We start from the raw sequence: 7,570 nt of genomic DNA on the forward strand, positions 1-7,570 counted from the left end.
ATTGTCTCTTGTAATAACGTAGATATTTACTATCTGATAATGTAGGGTATTATCACAACTGTGAATATTGACTATTAAACTTATTTTAATTGGCTAAAAATGGCAGAGGTCACCCTCAGACTTGTCATTAGCCTTCCCCAACAGTAATGATAACTTTTCTACAATTTCACAGCCATTTAAAGTCTTTCTAATACAGATAAGAGATCATTTCGAATGATAGCTTCAAACAAAATCAGTTCAAAAGATCTAAGCTATTCCTTTAATGGTAGCGGATTGTAGTCCATGCACATATATAAACATACACGTGTGAGGGAACACATTATGGGCCCTACTTCTCAGGAGCTGGCCCTTCTGTGACATTTGGAAAGGGCAGGAGCAGCATCACTCACATAAAGCACACACGCGCAGCTTTGACCTCGGTGTCATGAGGTTTCAGCATATTCTCCCCCCCCCCCCACGTATAGAAGTTCAATACTCAGATTAGCATCAGGAATAAGGATTAGCACACTCCTGCAGGGTTTGGACAGCATACACTCGTTTCACCAGGATATCCCTCAGCCCCCAGGGGAACAGCCACACAGAAACACAACACACTAACCTGCAAATCCACATGCGTTTGGCACACAGTGTACGGGGGCAGTAGGACCAACACTTTGATTTGTGCTGAATGGAGTTCATTTCTAATCAAGCCAAGGTATTGGTGTATTTGTTAATATTTGTCAAAGCTAAATCATTGCATTATGTTGTTAGACTGGATGGTGAAAATGTTTGATATCGACTCCTGATTCAGTCATTAAGTAGATGAAATATTACATCTGAAGTAAAGTGTGCTTTATGTTGCCTTGAACTTTTTCACATTTTGCCACATCACATACACAAACTTCATTGTTTAGGTAGGAAACATGATCCAAGAATTTCAAGTTTCTTTTCATTAATACAAACCTGAAAAGTGTGGTGTGTGACTTAACTTACTCTGAGACTCTACAATAAATATGTCACCCAATTTAGTAAATAATCCACCTGCATGAGCTTTAACCACAGTATGAATGTAACTGTTCTATGAAGAGTTTTGTGAGAAAGCATTAGGAAAAAAATGAACAAAGCAGCCAGTTTAGAAATAATGTTGTGAAAAAGTTTAAACTGCATTAGGTTATAACACGAGAGTCAGAGTATTATTCAACATATAGCCTTTAAATTGAGATTGGTAAAACTATGAAACTGTTAAAGACTATTCATCAAGATTCTTTGAGTGGAAGAAAAGTAAAACTGAAAAAAATCCACAGTGAAACATGATGTTGGCAACATCACCAGAGATGCTGGACAAAGTTAAGAGGAAAACAGATAAAACTAAAGATAGAGCAATCCTGCCAGACACTTCAGAGGATACGAAATACCTGCATGGCCAAAATCAAAACTTAAATGCAACTCCAAATATGTACCAGAACTTGAAAAATTATGTTTACAGCTGCTCTTCATCATCCAATTTCATGGAAAGAATTGAGTCCTTGGATGTGCAAAGCTGTAAAGACATACCCCAAAATAATTACATGCTGCAATTTCAGAAAAATTTGGGTCTACCAATTTTTGATCCTGTATTTAGGTATGTGATTGTAATGTAACAAACAAGTCAATGGGTTGAAGGGGTCTACATACTTCAGCAAAGTAGTTTAGCTACAGTGCAACTAAAACCAAATTAAAATGCCACAAATACTGAGACAATCACAGAATGCAAGCACCAAGCAAAGCAATGTCAGACGAGGCATTTTAGAACAGAAACATACTTGATTTTCTCATACAATTGTTTCAGAGCATTGGACCCAGCCCAGAGAATCCACAGTCCCCACATGTCACACACTGAAATTCGTCACCCTGTAGGCGTTTAGATGAACTGCATGGAGTTACAAGGTCGTTAATGTAAGAAGGAGCCAAATTTTGTGTTTTTAAAAACTTGGGGGGTTTTTTTTTTTTTTTTTTTTTTTTTTTTTTTTTTTTTTACTGAATCTTGATTTTGACTAAAAGCCAGTGAAGGTACATGAGAACTGAGCGTAATATGGCTCATCCTGGTCAGTAGTTCTACAACTGGGATTCGGCACATCTCTGATGCTATAGTAATCTAGGCATAACAAAGCAAAGGCATGAAATATAGCTTCTTGCAGTCAATACGACAGAAGTTTTTTTTTTTGTTTGTTTTATTTGTTGGAGGAAAATAGAACGAATAAAATATGTAATTTTTTTGTCAAATTTTGGTTGTTAACATTAAGTCTACTTTTGTGACGTCGTATGAAGTTAATTCTTAATATTCTAATGGATTTGAACTAGACTGTTTTTTGAGGCAAACAGTAATCTGAGGTACTGCTACAAAAAAACAAACAATTAAGGGTCATCCAGTGTCTAAACTTTGCTAAATATTGAGTAGTGAACTTTGTAAAAAATCTTAAGCGATAGCCCAAAAGAAACCAATAAACCAATAGAAGAGGCCAGTTCCAAAAATTAACCCCTTCTACCTCAGATCAGGGATGCTAGATAGACGTTCCCCCTGAGGTCACATCAAACCTTCTATTCATAAGTAATAGATGAAATACTGAAGAACAGCTCACAGATCAAGCAGAACTAAAATAGAAATTTGACTATGATCTAAACTGATATTTTTATGTATCATTGGTAACCCTGAGGAGCATTGTCTCTACGCTGCCTTTGAAGAAAACCTGACTGAAATTCGTCAAACATCTAATTCATAATGGCATTCTGCAGCTCCCCACTGAATACAGCAGAATATTATAACTTTCTCTAGAATCTGACATTTCTAAATCTTTTTAACATGAACCTGCTCAATTATCTCTGCTGCGAAGTACGGGACAGAGGGAAAACTATCTCAGCAGCAAAATAAACTCTCCTCCATACTTGACTGCCTGTGCAGCCTTACATAACGATGCCTCACAAGCCACCTCACAGCAAGTGAACTTGTTCAGTATCATCAAGAGGCATCTCTTCTATTTTTCACTTTCTCAGATTTAGCGGTGGATGGCTGACTTGAAGTAGGCACTTCTCAGTCAGTCAGAGTTAGATCATTGATTTTTACTTACGCCAGGTCCGTTGAAAGGGCAAGCAAAAAAACATGTCTAAACAAAGACGCAGACTACTCTGTCGTTTGGAGCATTGCTGCGTGTCAGACCTCAGTGTTTGCTGTGTTAGAGGCACTTTTGTCCCATGGTCTGCCCTGTTTGTATTTAACAGGAAAGCCTGGATGCCTCTGCAGCCACAGTGTGCTTTTCGCTCAGAAAGCTTAACAGAAGAGCAATGGCTTAGAGACCGGGTTCAACGCAGCGGGTTTGGCTGTTTTTATCTCCCCTGTCTGTCTGTCTGAGAGGCTGCAGCTCCTCTCCTTCGATGAGTCACTCACTGGGCTGCAGCAAAAAAAAAAAAAAAAATAACAACGCTTTCCTACTGCCACACTGTGGCTGCTGTAATAATAGAATTAGATATCAAAATCTAGTCCCTCCAGTTATGACTCCAGCTTAATAGGACAGTGGTGGTGTACACCTGCTGCAAAGTCTGCAAGACGAGTGATTTTTTTAAATTATTATTATTTTAGTTTGGAGCACAAACTTCCATTGTTCAGTATCAACCTTTGCTGAAGCCATATTTTAGATCCAAGTAGAACACTAACTGTGAGCAAAGTCTTGCGTCCTTCCCCTTTTCAGGTTATAGGAGTTTTACAAAGAAGCAAGAGGATGTCATGTACAGCTACGAACCAAGAAGAAGAGCTTCAAAACACTCTCCATCTAAACCGTCGGTCCTTTACCATAAAAGTTCATTAGTCACAGAATATGTGGACCACATTGAGTAAACTGATCAAGTTCACACTGAAAGTATACATTTTGGTAACACTTTATTTGAAGGGGTGTGCATGATTTTGTAAATTATGATAATTTAATGCAAAGTTGGCATTTTTAATGCAACTTTTAGAGCAACTTTGCATTAAAAGTGTCATTATTTACCGAATGACACTTCATGACAACTGTCTTAAACATTCATAGAAGACTTCTTTATATTCATGACAGGTGTTATGTCACGTTTATGACAGCGTCATGTAGGTCTTATGCACACCCCTTCAAATAAAGTGTTACCTACATTTTTACAGTTCTTTTACAAAGAGCATTGAACCTCTTACCATTCTATCCACTGTTAACTCAGGTCTACATATGACTGGCTTCAAATGAGGTTTTAAAAAGATACAGTTTAAAAACTGTGAAGCATGTAGTTTAAAATCCTTCTAATGAAATGTCAAGGAAAGTGTCAGAGTGACGCTGTATGGATTATAGCTATACACATTGATATACATTATGTATATCAGATAATAAGCTCAGCAGACTCACAGTCTGAACTACTTCCCAGTCCTAATAATGGCTGCAAACGGCACCATGGAGGAGCGTTATTGTGATGACACTGGGAACAGCAAGGGATTCTTAAAAATTTCCTAATGTCAAGGTGTCAAATTGCAAAGTCACATTTCTTTTAAGTTATGTTTGATATACACAGCATTTTTGTAACAACATAGTTCATTGAGTGTGCTATAAAATGGCTCAATGTGCCTTGGAAATACATAACAGGTGCAGGCTTGCTTCCTGAGCAGATGCCCTGACTAATTAACCAGCCAGGATCGACCTGTTACTGGCAGAAAAGTACAATATTCTGTCAATCGGCGACTTAAAAATTACAATAGGATGCTGAATGTTATGTTATTGGATTTCATAACTGTAATAATCAATATGTTATAGAGCAGCTCTGAAAAATCTTTTTTTTAATCATTATTTATTAAAAGTATCATCAGGAGTGAGAATTCACATTTTATCTGTAAACACAGTAACTAACAGCATGTACTTGCATGCACATGTTTGGGTGCATCAAAGCCTTCAATCAGATCACTGCTTTGATGCGTAAACTTAAATAGTCTTGGAATTTCTTCATTTTACATTGGATTTAAATACATTCCTTCTGTCAAAGAATCTGCAGCACACACACACACACACACATGAAAGCACACACACATATTTTATATACATATTAGAAATGTGCTACAGCTTTAGAAATGCATAAATTCTTAATCATTAAAAAACTTGGCAGGTCTGACTTTGAAAAGAAGCATAATTAGGTTTTGGCCAAACATATATAGTAATTTTTGTCTCTGTATGTACATAAATTAAAGATTGGATTTTTTTTTCTGCATTTTTCAGAAAAAAAAATATCTATTGTGAATAGATTATTTTTTCTTGCAGCCTTCTTAGACATCTTTACTATGAGCATCAATAGGGAGAGGGCTGCAGAAACAGCAAGCTAAAGCATGGGAACTTACTGTTAAAGCAATAGTTTTACTTAAAAAAACAACAACAACAAAAAAAAAAAAACAAACAGCTAGGTATTTGATTACCAAAGATTTAACTAACTCAACAATTGGCTCTACCAGTAACCTCCACAGACTTTGCCCAGGGTGTGAATTATTTCAGCTGCCAGTAGGTCACACCACCACCGGAGAAAAACACCTGGTGTGTCGTTCAGACATGCCAAAACCTTTACAGAAAACTAGCTGGTGCTGTGGGGAAGACAGCAGGCAGGAACAACCTAAAAGCATCACACATGTGACTGGAATTTGTGTACCTACATTTTCAAACTAATTCTTTTCTGTTCTCATAGTAGAACATAAATGTGATGATTTGCAGTCCTACAGCAAATGCTGCAAAACAAAATCTGTGTCTCCACATTTACAAACTTAACACTGAATTCTGGATGAAAAATGAATTAAGAATAATGAGTGCTAAATGTTTAAACAGTTTATATCACCTGAGTTCTGCAAATATAAGTGAGATGTTTGTCCCAGGAAACATAAAAAAGAAGAAAAAGGAAACCAGAGAGATTGTGTGTGTGTGTTTGTTGTGCACATTCTGGCACTTCAATAATGAAACACAGTCAGTGAAGCCCTTAGTTCTGACAGGTAATATGCACACATTCTCACACAAGCTCGCGCACATCCACAGCTGTTCATGTACTGTTGCAATTGAAAGCTGTCAGTCTGAGACTTCGCCCTCCACAGGGATTTGCACCTGACAACAGCTCCAGGACTTCACTCCTTCTCAGCTCTTTGATATTATCCCTCACCTCCAGACTCTCAGCTTCTGTTCTACTGCTGCACTCACCTTTTTACTGCCATCCATGAACACACAGTGCACACCTGCAGCAAAAACCCTTCAACAGTAAAAAAAAAAAAAACACTAAATACTAAAGCTCCTCAGTATAATAACAGAGCTATGGATGACTCCTGAAATTGATATTTCAGTCTCCTGTTCAGTTCACTGCAGACTGACAGTATCAGTCTAATTGGCAGCTGTTGTATGTTCACTTGCCCAGTTTGTTGTGGCTTGAAAGAAACTGCAGTTGAAACGATTGTGCAGCTGAGACATCTGGAACAGAATCTATTTTTGTGACAAAGAGTTTCATTGTTTTCAGATGACTTACTTTTCTTTGTCTGCCGTGGCTAAATAGGATCGTTCATAAATTGGACAACTTTAATTGTGTTTACAGAAGTTAGCTTAATCAGCAGAGGCACCTAAATGGGACCTGGTACATATTCAGCAATCATTTTCCAGGGAAGCTATATTAAGCTCTTACAGTACACAAATGAAACCAGATGTTAACATACACCGAACAAAAAGACACATGACTTTATTTTTCTTCCATACATAACATTAAATTAGATCAAACTTGCGCTTAGTCAGTTGCGATTACCAATTCAATCTAAATAAAAACCTAAGTGATTATTTTGCTACATTCTTGAAATGTGGAAGTTTACGTACATTTTCCTAATACGTGGTAGATTTGCCTTTAAAATGACGTAGGTCAAACGTTTGGGGAATGCTTCAATATTGGCCATCTTCACAATTTAGACTCTAATAACACCACTCTATTTCATTAGAGTAGTCGGTGTAGCGGATGCACTATGTCAGTACAGAACTCATTTCGCTGTGGTTATTGACACTCTTCTGTCTCTTTGTTGAGCAGTATGATGGCTGAACATATATGTTGTTTATACAGGTGAACATAAGACCTTCTAGCTTCTAGAAGTAGTTCCTAAGGATAAGCTGAACTGTTGGAAGTCCACACTTGATATATGTACATACCGTATATATTTTTCCATGATGTTACACAAAGAAGCAGTATGTTTTGAGGGATTGCCTTAGCAATGCATTTCACTAAATCCATCTTCAACTCAGAGGACAAACAAAGGATTACAGGCAAAATCATTTTTAAATTAAAATAAGGGTATGCTTCTGGGGCTATTGCTCAAAAATGCATAGTTTGGTAGAAAATAGGTACTTTGTCTTGCTAGTTTAGTTTGTTATGGAAAGCAGAGTATTTTGATGCTGTTGAAGTTGCTGCATTACACATTTACAAATAAGAGACCTAAGTGTAAATTGTAAGAATAAAATAATAATAATAAACAGACAGAAGTTATAAATCCACCCTAAGCTTATAGCTCAGTGGTTCTTAACCTGGGTTCGAGATGAGTCGGTCTCAG

Source organism: Poecilia latipinna, unplaced genomic scaffold, assembly GCF_001443285.1.
Source record: "Poecilia latipinna isolate Pla-1442-1.1 unplaced genomic scaffold, P_latipinna-1.0 Scaffold535, whole genome shotgun sequence".
Taxonomy (NCBI): domain Eukaryota; kingdom Metazoa; phylum Chordata; class Actinopteri; order Cyprinodontiformes; family Poeciliidae; genus Poecilia; species Poecilia latipinna.